Source organism: Heliangelus exortis, chromosome 7, assembly GCF_036169615.1.
Source record: "Heliangelus exortis chromosome 7, bHelExo1.hap1, whole genome shotgun sequence".
NCBI classification, from domain to species: Eukaryota; Metazoa; Chordata; class Aves; order Apodiformes; family Trochilidae; genus Heliangelus; species Heliangelus exortis.
This window is the reverse complement of record NC_092428.1, coordinates 30,465,369-30,480,170: the sequence shown is the minus strand read 5'-3', so window position 1 is coordinate 30,480,170 and position 14,802 is coordinate 30,465,369. Positions and strand designations below refer to the sequence as shown.

Genomic DNA, 14,802 nt, shown 5'->3' with positions numbered 1-14,802 from the left:
GGAGAAGAAAGATTACATCCTGCTCCAAAGTAATTAAAATTAGGATTTGAAATTAGAAATTGCTGTTAAGGAAATGGCCAGTGAAACCTCGGGAGCCAAGCTCAGAGCCACCCCAAGGTGAACACTGGGACATGTGGTGCCCTTTGGTGTCTCAGGCTTGTGAGCAAGGTGACACAGCCCAGGTGGGAATGGTGCAGATCCAAGTAGGGATATGGTAAACAGCCTAGGTACAAAAGGAGAGGTTGTCTTGGGCTGTAGTGTTGTCTTTGGATCCTGTTTTTTAGGGATAGATCAGTCCTGCCAGGTGGAAGTGATGACAGGGACTGCTTCTCCTGATTCCTCTCCTGCCCAGAACTGGTTCTTTCCCTGCAGCCTCTGTCATCACCTTCTCCTCCTCCTCTTCAGCCCTGTGGATGCATGCCCAGCCTGCCTGCTGGCAGCCCAAGATAGGTGTCTACCTGGAAAACTGAAGGAGCTTTGGTGCAAGGGAATAATATTATCAAAACAGAGGATCTGAGGGTGAGGTTTTCCAGTGAAGAAGTAGATGTCACCAAATGAGGTAGAACTTCCAAAGGGCAGAGACCCTGAGACAGCTGCAGGGACTTCTCCCACCTGGTCCTGTGCTCCTTGAGGCAGTGGACAGGGCAGAAACTGGATTCCCAGGAGTGAAGCCAGGCTGCAGGGATTCAGCAGAGCTGGATTTGCTGCAGTTCATCCATGGCTGGATGTTGGCAGAGCAATGAGAAACTTCTCTCTCCTCCTAGCATTGCAAATAATTTTATCTGTTTTTTTTTTTTCCCCCCAAGATGCCATCATGGTGAACAAGCTGAGAGCATTTGTCCAGTATGAGTGTCAGCAGAGGAGATGGGGAATGGAAGGGCAGAACCACCAAGAACCATGAGGAAGTTACATGGGGATGGGGCAGAATTCCCTGTGGATCCTTCTACCTCTGTTTGAAAACCTGGAATGTCCTCTCAGAGCTGATTTGGGAGAACTTTTCTACCTTGTCAAGGTAGAAAACAAGAAAAGCATCTGAGCTGCTGAGCTGGGGGAACTATTGTCACCCCAGTGTGATAATTCCCCCCCCCGCCAGGAAAAGAATCATGTGGCTCTGAGCATGGCAAGAGAAGATTTGAGAGTTACATCCAGGCCTGGATCTCTGAATGGAAAGACTGAGCTCTTCACACCACTGAGCAAAGCTCCTTGCAGCTTTCTGCCCAGAAGCCGTGTCTCCTGTGCCAACTCCCAGCCATGCCCAGCTTTCCCAGAATGTTGTGTAAAAACATCTCACTTTCTGCTCCTGATGACGAGGAGCTCAAAATGAGGATGAGGATAGGTGGGTACTGCCATGATCCAGCTTTGGAAAAGCTGGGCGAGAGGAGCACACCACAGAAAACATCCTTTGTGGAGGTCATCCTGCAGAAAATGTGAAGGAAACAATTTTTTGTCTGAATCTGACAGACAAGAAACAAAAGGAGAAGTTTTTTTTAAATATTTTTTTAATGGTTTATTTATTTATTTATTTATTTATTTATTTTTAAGTTTTAGCTTCTGCCTGACTGCTGCAAGCATCCTCTTATTTGCTGCATCATTCCTCATCCTCCGGTGGGAGGGTGGTGGGAGGCAGCCCTCCTGTTCAATCACTTGCCTTTACTCCTCACTGGTGGCTAAAACTTGCTCCTCAGCCTTGTGGCTGGAATGCAGCAGCACAGCTTCTCCTGACCTCCCTGGAGCTGAGACCCAGGCCAATAGCATCAAAATTCAAGGCATTACTTTCCCAAACAAAACTTGAAGATGGAAAAGTACCCTTAACTCTCTCTAGCTCTGCATGCCAGGGCTGAGGGCCTCTTCACCTGCCAATGATGCTGGCCAAGCTTCCAGCCCAGATAAATCACAGGCAGCTGGGGAATGGGTGGCAGCTCTTATTTCACCACTTGAAAGGCAACTTAAAAAAACTGGTTGGAATTCAGCCTTTAATTGTGCGCCCACAGATCTGAACCCAGAATAAGAGGGGAGGTTGGGTTTGCAGATCTCATCTGCCAAAGTATTGATGGCTTGACTGTGCAGTTGCCTGTAGAATTGAAAAGAACAGTTGGATTATTAAATGTCTAAATGTCTTTAATCTTATCCACTATTAAAAACAGAATTAAAAGGCAATAGGTCCTCACAGGTATCTGTAAGTTCTCTCTGCACATTCCCCATTTATCCCAAGGTGCTTTCCTAAGAGGAACCCTCTGAAATGCTACTCCAAACAGAATTGGGTTTGGGCTGTTTTTTTTTTGAACCCCCAAACCCACACACTTCCTAAACTGAGACTTAATCTCAAGGGAACATTTTAAAACATGTTGATTTTCTTTTCTTTTCCAAATCCAAACTTCAGGAATATTTCAAATGGTGGCTGGGGGTTGTGCCAGGGGAACACTGCTCCCCACAGCCCAGCAGAAAAATGTCATTTTTATTGTCATTTCTGCTGCAGCAGAATTTGGAGGAGAGCATGAAGGAGCTTTATGGCATTGCCCTTCTGGTTTTGTTGTCACTGCTGAAAAAAAAAAAAAAAGTCAGTTAAATTAAAAACCTCTAGCCTTCATTTTTTGCTTATTCTTTACTTGAAATGTCAGGCTGTGCCTGAAGGAAAAGGTAAGATAATTAAAAAGAAGAAATATGTTTTTTTCATTTATTTTCCAGGTACATGAAATAAGTAGGAAAGGAGAGGGTATATATTTGCTGTGACACCAATGGAAGTAATGACTGAAATTTGTGTTTACTGCTGGGTGATTTAACCAACTTTATTTACCCCATGATGGACCTCACTCCCAGAATGAAGCTGAATGGAAAGAAATGTCTGGACTTACCTTGGAGTAGGTGATTCTCCCAAGTACTCTATTATTTTTCCAAGAAAAAAACCCAAAAAAGACTCAAAAAAATTAAGTCCCTGCAGAGAAGCAACCATTGCTTCACCAGGTTTTGGCTACTCCTGTGGGAGTGTGATGTCAGTGATCTGAGCAATTTCCAGCTGGAAGGGAATGAGGTCTGGGTGTGATCCCAGTGCCCAAACACACTGAGTGTGGCTGGTGGCTGGAGACTTCTTCTCCAGAGACAACAGCAATGCCAGGAAGACATCACTGACAGTGAAGTCATGGATGGGAGTTGCAGTTTGTTCTGTGGCTGTGGTCTCAGCCCCATTTCTCAGTCTGGATGATGATTAATGCTGTGTCCAGGTTAAAAATTTATATTTTTTTTATAGCTGGGAACTGAATTTGCTTTTTCTCTGGCCTGACTCATTTGAACCTCTGTCAGGCAAAGCCTTTTTCCTCCTGTGGAAAAGCTCTGTAAATCTCTTACTGTGCCTCTTTTTTAGTGAGCTGCTGATTTTTCTCTCCATCTTGCCTTTCATTCTGGAAGATGTTCATTGCAGCAGATGTATCATATGTATACTTATCATAAACACTTCTTTCTGCATCTTGAGACTCATATTCTTCTTTCCATCCTTCAGTTGCATTCATTACCTTGCTTTGTTGCATTTTAGAATGTAAAATCTGTGCTGTAGAAATTTTACTCTTGTAAACACACCTGCAGTGCTGTGCCAACAATAATGCAGGAGGCACATTGTGTATTTTCATGGGTTACTTTTCAGGAAAAGCTTTTTCCTACAGATACACAAACAGCCTGGAAACGAAGTGGATTTTATCTCTTTGAAATAAGCTCCCAGAGATCAACAACTCTGGGCTCTTTGTCACATTTGAGCTCTGTGGAGCACCAAGCTCATGTCAGATATCATGCGAGCAGTAGATGGTTGGAAGATTATTCACAAAACCTCCAAAATCTGGGCATTCATAATGTTAAACCTAATGTTCATCAATCTGCTAGGAGCTGCAAAGTGCTGGAGGTACCTGAATCCCTGAAGAGTTGTCTCAACACGACCCTGATCTCTCACAACCCACCAATGTCTCCATAGAGGGATGTTCTCTCCAGCCTCTTGGCCCACTTCCCAGTAAGGATAATTGGATTTTTTTTTTTTTGTTTTTTTATTTCCTACTTGTATTTTCACTGCTTGCTAAATGCTACACAACATTTACTCCCCATTTGCTGGCCTTAACTCTTGACTGGTCCTGCTGAATGCTGGTACCTGTCCCAGTGGTGGAAGTGGTGGTGGGAGGGGGGCTGGTGAGGCTGTGCAGGCACCTTCAGGATGAAAGACCCCATCTCAGGAATATCAGGCTTTATTATTTATTTAAAGAATGTTTTCATGACACTGCAATTTCTAACCCAGCATGGCAAAGCCGTAAAATAATAGTGGGTCTGTTTAGAAGAATGTGTTTTATTTGGCACATTTTGGGGACTAGCAGTACAAAGGGAGAAAATAAAGTTGCAATGTTGTGCAGTTGTGCTCTCTGTCTGTTGGTCACCACTTACCACAAATAACTGCTTGCTGGTACCCACACATGATACTTTTAAGATCCAAGCTCTTAAAAAGAAGCTTTTAACCATCAGCAATATTTCGTGCCCTGCAGCCTTCTGGCCACCACATAATGACTGCAGTGTTTTTTGTGAAAATGAAACTCATCACATTCTGGGCTTTGCTTTAAGACCTCACATCAATCACTCAGCCCCAAGCTGTGCCTCACACCTTTTCAGTTCCCACAGCCTTGTTCTTTCCATTACGTTTGTCTTAAAGTCTCTTTCTGCCTTCTTCCTTGCTTCCCTCTGCTTGAGAAAATCTCCTCTCTCCAAAACTGTTTGTGGAACAACTCACTGAGCTGGAGGAGGGGTAGAAACCTGGTCAAGGCAAACACAACTAGAACACAGTTATTGAATGTTTCTTACAATAAAAACTAGCTGGGCATAAGTAGTGATTAGATCAAGCAGCAGGTAAGTAAAACTAGGAAAGGGAAGATTATTTTTGTCCCATTCACAATTAACCATGGGACTCATTGCCACGAGTTTTTGTGAAGAACAGGAATAGAAAAGATTTGAAAAAATGAACTAAGTGAAGTAATGAAATCTGGATTCATCACTGGTTATAAAACACAATGACTCACATGAAAGAAGCCATAGAGAGAGCCCCAAGAAAGCTGTGGGGTGGGAGCTGTGAGGACCAGGCATCTGCTGCTGGTCATAGGGGAATGGGATGGATCTGACTCGAGCCAGTCTTAAAGTGCTCTTCAATCATGCCACCCATCAGGAGTATAATAATTACAAAACATAATTTAAAACTGTTACAAATTGCACAAATGCAGTTAATTTAATGTTTGAAATGACCCAATTCTTGCAACTTTTTAATCTCTCAATTTCCTTCTTTCTGCCTAACACTGTTTTTCTCCTCCTCTGCCATGATGAGCTTTTCTTGCCTGCTCCTACGGCTGTGTCCTTCACTCTGTGAGGTTGTCCCATACAACTCAAAAAACCTCAGTGGCTATATTCATTCACAGAATCACAGAATGGCTTTGATTGGCAGAGCCCTTCAAGATCATTTAGTCCAACTTTTGACCAACACTGCAAGTTCACCACTAAACCATGCAGGATGCTTTGCTCCTGCTTTCCTCCAGTCCTTGACAGTCCCATACACCATGGTTCTCCCTTGCTCCTTGATGTCCTCTCTAAACAGTGGCCAATAAATGCTGCACTAAGGCTTTCTATCAGTCAGGAAAACTGGTTGGACCTTAGAGCTTAGTCCCTTGTCACAGATCCTCCTGGTGAAACTGGAGTTCAGCAAGCAAGGAGGCCAATGCTGAGTGTCTGAAAACCTTCCTCCTGTTCTGTTCTGCTTTGAAAACCTCCCTACCGCTGATTGTTTCAAATTAAGGGGGTTTTTGGCCTGGGATTACTGAATTACATGACGTGGCATGAGAAATATATATTGCAAACAGAAGGCAAAGCTGTTCCCTGGCCATATATTGGTCAGATGATGCCTCAGCATCACGATACTCTGTGACTTGGGATGCTCCAACAGCTGAACTTCTGTGACTCTTTGCTGCCTGGGATGAGAGCACCACCAAGGAAAGGAAAGGAAAGCTGAGTTCAGAAACCACATTCCTTTTCTCCCTTCTCATCCCAGACGCTGGTGTTCAGAGGGATACTGAGGAGCTTTGTTTCAGTGAGGATGCCAGGTGGTTGAGCGATGCTCATTGCTGCTCGTCACCAGCTGTCCCCAGGCCACGGGGCACCAATGCCCCTTCAGTAAACAACCAGGGACAATGGGGACTCTAAAAGGGGAGGAGGAAAGAATGGGTTTGTACCAGGGCTAGTGACTGTACCTGAAATAACAAAGGGGCAATTCAGCTGGTTGGGAGGGCACACTGTGGCACAGTGCGCGGAAGGAATGCATGAGCAAAGATTAGCAAGGCTTGGCTTGTGCAGGCTGGCACATGATAATATTATTGGTTCTGTCATTTGATGCCAGGGAAAGAATGAAGAAAGCGAGTGCTCTTAGGCAGCTAAGTGAGCATATGATGTTGGGAAGGTTATTTTCTGGTGTTTTCTGCTCCTGTTCCCTTTTTCTGTCCCCTGAGTCAGCCTTCTTCTCCTTTCATCTGGTGACATTCCCAGTTATCAGGCAGTGACATGACCACAGGATTCCTGGCAGTGCAGAGGCAGTGTTGACCCAGTGATGATTGCTACACTCAGAGATTCCCTGGGTGGTTTACCAGCAGTTTGAGCAGACAACTTCATTCTGAGGATGGGGAGACCCTGGCCCAGGTTTCCCAGAGAAGCTGTGGCTGCCCCATCCCTGGCAGTGTCTCAGCCCAGGCTGGATGGGGCTCGGAGCAATCTGGGCTGTGGGAGGTGTCCCTGCCCATGGCAGGGGGTGGAACTGCATGATGTTTGAAGGTCTCTTCCAACCCAAACCACTCTATGTATCTGTGAACAGAGCAAAAACTGTGCGTCTGACCTGGGGCATTTGTAGCAGAGAGAAAAAAAAAAAAAGAAAAAAGAAAAAAGAAAAAAAAGCTAATGAAGTTTTGCACTCTGAGAAACTGGATAGCTCTGTGTTAGAAGGCTGAGCACAAATTGAGAAACCCAACGTTAGGCATCTGGGCTTGAAGATGTTGGTTTGTACTCTCCGTGACATATTTTGTAAAACAGAAATCTTAATGTAAATAGTAGCAGATAAAGGAGTTTTTAAATAGGCCAGTGCCATGAAGAAAAGGAGCTGGGGAAGCAAACAAGAAAAGGCAGCTGAGGGAATGAAGGTCCCATAAGTCACGGTGCATTTGTTTACTTTCTTTGGCATGAGACACAGGTGTGAGTTTGTTCTTTGTTTCCTTCTGCAGGCTGGAAGAAAGCCTGCCTGCTCCTTGCCATGCAGGTAAAATAACTTGAGGAACTGAAGAATACCCTTTAAAGCTCTGCTCTGCCACCTTTTTCTATTGAAAAGGCACATACTTGTTGGAAAAAAAAAAAGTCCAAGGACCAGCTGAAGTTAAATAAATAAAATTTGCAAACTGTTTCAAGCAAAGGCTCTAACAAAGGTTTTCATTTATTCTCCTTGCTGCTCCCTGGAAGAAGTTCAGCTTTGAATGTTCATGGATTACTCTCCCCAGTTTGGCTTCCTGGTATGGATCTTTGCACATTTTCACCTCTCAGGTGTTGCAAATCCCCATGGTCTCCCTGCCTGCAGACTCTTTACACACTCTTTTCTTGGTTATATTTGTCTTTGGCATTTTAATTTTTTTTTTTAATTTTAAATGTTTTTTTTCATTCATACTTTTTTACCTTAGCCAGCTCAGGTTCTTTTACAGAGAGTTTAATGGTGTCTTCTGTGAGGACACAGAGTTTGGGAGAGAACCCAAGGGGTGAGTGGCAGTGGTGGTGGCTGAGCAGAGCCCAGGTAGGACCTCGTGCCTGCTGAGGACAATTTTTTGGGGAGAACAGGAGACATCCAACCTCAAGAAGAGGAGCTGAGTTTTCAGTACTGAATCCAGTTGTGGGGAAGCCCCTCCTGGAGTCCCAGGTGGTGCTTGGATAGCAGGAGGAGGGCAGGGACTCGGGCCAGCTGTGGGACCTGAGATATCCCTTCTGTGGGATGGATAAAGGGGAGAGAACGAGTACCTGGAGACTGTAACCTGGTGGGCTGACCAGCAGGATCTGGTGTGTAGAGATGGAGGATGAGCAAAAAGCTGCTCTGTGGAGGGTCGGTGCATTTGGCTAATGATGGTAATAAAAGAGGATTAGCTGCTAGTCCTGGGTTGATGGCAATTGCCAGACACTCTGCTTCCCTTCTGGGAGTAAAGGAAGGTGGTGGCGCGTGGAAATGAGTTTTTAAAGCTAATTAGCTGGGTGTTAAGTCTCATCAGACTGGTAAGGTTTCAGGCAAATGCAACTTACATAGAACTGCAGCCCCTGTAAATGTGTTTGCCCCATTAATACCTGTCACTATCAATTATTTAATTCCTTCTCAGCTCTTTGGATGCTTATTTCAAACCAGGCTTTACATGGGTTTATTAACTTCTTGCTGCTACTGCTAGAAGATATCAGGAGCTTTTTCCCAACCAGGAGAAGATGCCCCTCCTGCTCCATGAGCTCTGTAATTTGAAGGTAAGTGAGAGGCTTGAGGAGGTCAGTGAGGACAAAGTGCTGATCCACCTTGGGGTTCATGCTACAAGTTTCAGGGGATATTTCCAGTGGGAGGGCAAGCCCAGGATTGAAAGGAAGCCCTAGGAGAGGGAAAAGAAAAATGAGACAGCCCCAGAGAGTGAGTATGAGTGGGACAGGGATGATGGAGAGGAGAGGAGAAGGGAAGGAGTCACCTACCTGGGCAGTGTAAGAGGGGTGAATCGTCACTGCCAGCCTGATAAGGAAAATAATAGTAAGGAAAAATCTTTATTTGAGTGGGCTCAAACATTTTTGCCATATCTTAGATTAGAATGTTTGCCTTTACTGCTGTTGACTATTTTTTTTATTATTATTTTTTTCTGGCTGCTGAATCTCTGCTGAAATGTTTGTGGCACAGATGGCTCCCTGGTAATGTGTGTGTATGTCCTTTCAGGAATAATATGCTGCTCTAGGACAGCTTGGGGTAGGGTTTGGTTTTTTTTACTGATTGTTGCTGTTTGTGGTCTGTTGGGGGTGTGTTTTTTTGTTGGCTTTTTTTTTGTTGTTTTTTTTTTGTGTGTGTGAAGTGACACCTGTGTGATGTGAGTATTAATTGAGCATAGCAGTAAAGAAGTGACCTGACAGGTGAAAAACCTTCTCTTGATCTCCCTGTGCTTATCTTTAATGCTTTCAAGCTTAGCATATCAAAAGAACCAATTAAGATGGCATTTCTGTGGTCAAGGAGAGTGCTTGTTTGGCTCAGAGCTCTTCCCAGCTGCTCAGCTGAGTTGCAGGAAAACCTTTCTGGGCAGTACATCTGTAGCACTGGCCAGGAGCAGAGGAGTTTATTTTGGAAGCTGCTAATGGCTTTGTTTGCACATTTACTCCCTTTGCTGGGAGAGGCTGCAAACTGGTCCTGTGACCTTTTTGTGTTGCTGTGAAGAGAAGGTGGTTTGGAGGAAAGGAGGTTTGGTGCTTGGGATACCCAGGGGGTTGGCAAAGCCCTTCAGCTCATCCCCTTGGAGGAAGGTTCTGTGCTGGTTGTAGCTGGAATCCATAGGCTGTGTGATGTCTGTAGGGTAAATATTTAGAATTTAGGTGTAGGAATTCAGAACTAAAAAAAAAAAAAAAATTCTCTTATATACTTATTATATACTTATCCAAGGAATCGGACTGTGTGTTTTGAGGGTCCAGTTATGGAGCTCCCTCCAACCATGCCAGGATTTCTTCAAGCTGATTTCAAACAGGAGGAAATCAACTCCCATCTTTACTCTGCAACCCTGCAAAGCTGACAGATGCCAATAGAAAAGGTTTTGGTCTTTTTTTTTTTTTTTTCTTGTTTCTAAAAGGGGGAGTAGCAAACCCCCCTGAAGATGGAGCAGCAGCAGAAGTCCCAAAATGTTCTTCTGCCTTCAGACTGTTTCTTAAGCATAGCTGCAAATAATTAAAAGTTAATTTTTATATAAGAAGCAAACTGAAAATTGGGCTTGTTCTTTATTTTGGCACTGGAGTTGCAAACAAAACATTGTCATATTGCCTTCATAATTAACCCCAAAACAATTAGCTCTGATTTTCTTTCAAGTGTTGCTAACATTACTTTCCATCTATGTCCCCAGCTTCAATCAGTAAGAAAACCCCAAGTTATATGAATCATAATTTATGACAGGGAGAATTATGAAGACATTCTTACTTGAATGGGTTTTTTGTTCTTGGCTAAATAAGTAGCTTGAAACTGGTCAATGCAAAAAGAAAACAGTGCCTGTTGCTTTTCCAGTGTCCTTTTCAGTTTGTGCATGTAATAATATAGAAAATGAGGCATAATTCCATAGCTGCCACTCCAGAGTGAGCAGAGCTTGTTATGAGATGTCTGTCCTGGTTTGTTTGATTTGAGCTGCAGTCAGAGGGATGAGTGCATGCTTGACATTTCTTTTGCAGTAAAAAGTCTAAAGCAATGCCGGCCTGGGCTCCAGCATGGGAAATCAGCAAAATCCATTCAGTATGTTCACGAACAACAATTCCGACTTTTAATAAGCTTACAAAGTATATAACCAATTTTGGCCACATATGTGACATTTGTCTGTCTGCTTTTTGATTGATTTTTTTTTTTTTTTTTTTTTTTTCAGAGTGTAGATTTTCTTAGCTATGGAAAAAAACCACCAGCAAAATCCATATTTGCTTTATGCAGCTGAGCCTGTTTGTATTGCCCATGTTAAGGATTCTGTGCCCTCAGAAGGGAGGGGAGGGATTTTTCTACAGTTGTTGTGGAAAGCCACTATTGCAAAAGATGAGGGAGAAAAATGGAAGAACTTTCTGAGTGAATATATATATATGTAATGAGAATAGAAGAGAGATCAGAAACAGTTCCTTGAACCCTGAATGTCCTTGAAGTACATCCCCAGGCTGATCCTTGTTGAACAAATAACCTAAGCATATCTTTAACTTTCATTAGCTTCAGTGGGGCTTACATATGTGTTTAATAACAATATATCATAAATGCTCTGATGAACTGGGGTTCCAGCTTTGCTTTTAAATCCCTGTAAATTCATGTTTCCTTCATGAAATCCCCACTTTGAGATGTCCCTGGTGTCTTTAAAGTATCTGTCTCAAAGTCTTTATATAAACTGCAAGGTTATTACCTGAGAGCAGTAGTGTTCCTTAACACTTCAGTGTAACTAATTTTATTATATACTGGTTTTCTGTCTGGAGGAAAATTTACTTTTTTTATATATATATAAATCAGGTCATCCAAAACAGCCATTATATGAGGATAAAGGCTTCTGTAAACAGAATTATGTATAATGGTCCCACTTTTAAGAGGTTCTCAGCACTGCTGCATTTCTTACATCCTCACTGTGGACTTCCTGATGGTTTATGAAGATGGGATGGTTTTTAATCTCTGTAGAAGTGGGGATCTTCTGCCTGGGCATTTCTGGAGTCAGCTGTTAGTCTGTGCTCACCTCTCCTTGGCAATTCATTTTTGCATAAGGCTTCTGTTTTTCTCAAAGAAACCAATATACTTTGCATGGTTTTTCCATTTATTTTATGAATTTTTTGGGGGTGCATTTTGCTTAAAATAATCCACCAAATGAGTGTGTGACTGGCAGTGACAAAGTGACCCTTGTGCCATCATTGGTGTCTGTTGGGACCTTTTCAGTAGAGGTCTGGTCATATTAAAGATGGAGACAAAGGAAGACAATATGGCCCCAAGGAAGCTAATTGAAAAAACTCCCTTAAACTTTAGCAGAATCAGGATTTAATCCCTGCTGGTTTACAGAAAAGCAAAGCTACGTGGGAGAGAAGCCTTTTAAAAAAAAAATATTAGGGAACAGTTGTGATCTTGCACGTCAATTGTATTTAATTAGAAGGATTTTTTCCAGTATCTCTAGGGAATTTGGGGACATTCAGTGGGACCTTCTTTTCTGCTTGGAAACTACTTTGCCCATTGTGGGCACTAGGAGAGGGAAAAAATTGAAATAAGCTGTCTCCAATTGGAGTTGGAAATGGAACACAATGGGAGAGGGCTGAGACCCACAGGGAAGCCAGTGGCAGCACTCCCATTGACCTTAATGGGAGCTGGACCACATCCCACATGGCCTCAGAGACATTTGTAGGAGGGGGGGAACAGAGGGGGGGGGGAAAAAAAGTCTACTGTAAAACTGAAAGATGAGAATGAAGAAACACATGAATTTCAAAACTCTGTGGCTTGTGCGGGATCAGCGCCAGAACCCGCTGAAGCAAACACAAAGCCAAGGGTCAGGCTGACTTTGTTTGGCTTGGTTCTGTCTGCCTTCTTGTTTTGCAGAAAATTTTGTCAGTTCATTAGCTGCTACCCTTAGAAAATACCTGTTCATCATGCAGACAACACACGTTAGCGACACTCCTCCATTGTATGGCTAATAGAGTGGATTTTATCCAAAACTCAGAGTGGATTTTATCCAAAAATCATAGAAATTATTTCCTGTGAAGGTGCTGAGCCCCTGGCCCAGGTTGCCCAGAGAAGCTGTGGCTGCCTCATCCTTAGAAGTGTTCAAAGCCAGGTTGGATGGGGCTTGGAGCATCCTGGGCTGGTGGGAGGTGTCCCTGTGCATGGCAGGGGGGTTGGAACCAGATGATCTTTATTGTCCAAATCCAACCCATTCTGTGATTCTGTAAAAGAGGTTATTTGCATGCTTGTAGTCTTCACTAATGAAGTCCATCAGGAGCAAAACCATCACTGCCTGATTGTTCTTCAGCCAGAGGTCCCTGGGGCTGTATCCCATGGGATCAGCCAGCATCTGGGATATGCAGGGACCTGTAGGCAAGGGCTGGGGGGGTCCCACAATGCAAGAGATCTCTGTTTCTGCAAGAACAGAAGTTTCTGTCATAGACCATGGTGGTGTTCAAGCCCTGTTGTCTTGCTGGCTTTAAAGACAGCAGCAAAGTGAGGAGGATTTTTTGTTGGAGGTAAAATATTGTCTGCGTTTGAAATGCAGCTGAGGACAATCCTGATGCTGTAAAGGCATCTGCCTCACGTAGAAGAAAAGGAATGCCTGAAGGATTGCACAAAGGGGGTGAAAATGTCTTCTAAATCAACTGTTCAGGGTCAGCAAAGGCCAGAAAGCCTTTAAACTGCTATTGTCTGCTTGCCATTTTGTGAAATTATGGAAAAAAAAAATCTCCATCATTTCCTGGGTGTCCTGGGTAGGAGTGTGGGCAGCTAAAGACCATGTGAAGACAGAGACTCATCCCTGGTACCTCAATGAGCTCTGCTCCATGTCTCCTCCCTGTTTATGTCAATTCTCCAAACTACAGGAAAAAATTTCCAATTTCCAGAACTTTCAACAAATCAGGGCCCACAACCACCAGCCTTGGAGGCGACCAGGAGGATCCTTGCCCCCAGATAGCACTGGGAGAGGCAAAGGCTGAGGAAGGCAGTGCAGAAGGGTTGCTTTGCTTTTCCAGAAGAACTTGCTAAAAGCCACAACTCATCTTGGAAGGAAGGGGGATCAGATTTCAGCCTTGGATTTTAGGTACACGTTGTGACAGCCCGCGGTAGACACGCCAGGAACTTCATTCTGTAAATCACATTTCTTGCAAAGGAGGCCTCTGTGCTCAGTAGTAGTAGCATTTGTTTCTTCTTTTTCTTGGCTGCTTTGCTTGGAAGTAGTGCAAAGACTTAACCCTGGTGAGAAGGACCTGCAGAGAAATAATGGAGCTTGTGAGAGCTCTGGCTTTTGCCTTGTTAAATGAAACTCAGTCTATATAAACACCCCTGAAAAAAAAAAAACCTCAAAACCCTGGTAATGCTGCAAACACAGGATTCAGCAGCAGGCTGTTTTCATTTAGCTTTTTGGCAGTATTTTTAACAAGAGTATGTTTTTTTGTGCCTTTCAAACCAGACACATCATCTTGGATGAACTGTACTGGTAATAAAAGCATTGCAAATATCTCTATTTCTAACCCAGACTTCGCTGGAAACATCTTACAGCTTAGAGGAGAAGTGGAGCCTTTGTGTAGCAGGCGTAGCAACTCACTTAGAAGTGAGTGTGTACTAAAGCATGGTCCTGTCTTTACTTGCACTCCAGCTTTACTCACCGTTGTTCCACCTTTGGTATCGTGCCATCTTGTTCTGGGTGGCTTTTCCTTTCATCTAGCCCTACTGCAGAGACTTCAGAAGATGGTGACCTTGTGCACCTTGCCTCTTCCCTCTGAAGTGTGCCATGTGTTTAGTGTAAGAGTGTTTCCTATACACACATCTCCCCAAATTGTTTGTAGAGAAAATGCTGCTCAGTCAGGTGCTGAGAGTGAGGAAGAGCTCTGCTGTTGGGTAAAGAGATGCTGCAGTTTGGATCAAGGTCTGCTTTGAACACTTCTGAATAAATATTTTGCAAAGAAATGTGTATTTGGGGTGATGATGTTCAGCTTTAGTGGTGATCCTAAAGAAAATGGGAGTGGAGATAGTGATCATGGAAAGGGTTTGACTAGCAGAAGCACCCACTGACTTGTGGAATAGATGCCAGCAGCTCTGGTTCAAAATTCCTGCCTCTATCAGAGATACTGAGACACCCTGTGTAATCCTCTGCAAATCTGTCTAGCTCCAGACTAAGGTTAGTTAGGAATTTGTCCTCATCTGGAAAGACTCTTCAGAATGTCTCTCAATAGCTAGAAACTTCCTAGCTTCCAGCTAACTTCCTTGTCTTCTACATTTCTTTTCATTGCCAGTTGAGATTGACAGAAATTGTCCCAGTTAATCCTGAGCAGCACAGCTTCATTCATTGTGCTAAGAAATTC

At 43.5% G+C, this 14,802-nt stretch overlaps 1 long non-coding RNA gene across 1 annotated transcript; it reads left to right on the top strand.

Annotated features, from left to right (window-relative positions):
• The first annotated feature begins 864 nt into the window (after positions 1-864).
• On the top strand, positions 865-7,456 carry LOC139798628 (uncharacterized). Its single transcript, XR_011726882.1, has 3 exons — positions 865-3,218; positions 3,868-3,991; positions 6,056-7,456. It is a non-coding gene; the product is annotated as an uncharacterized lncRNA (long non-coding RNA).
• The last annotated feature ends 7,346 nt before the right edge of the window (positions 7,457-14,802 follow it).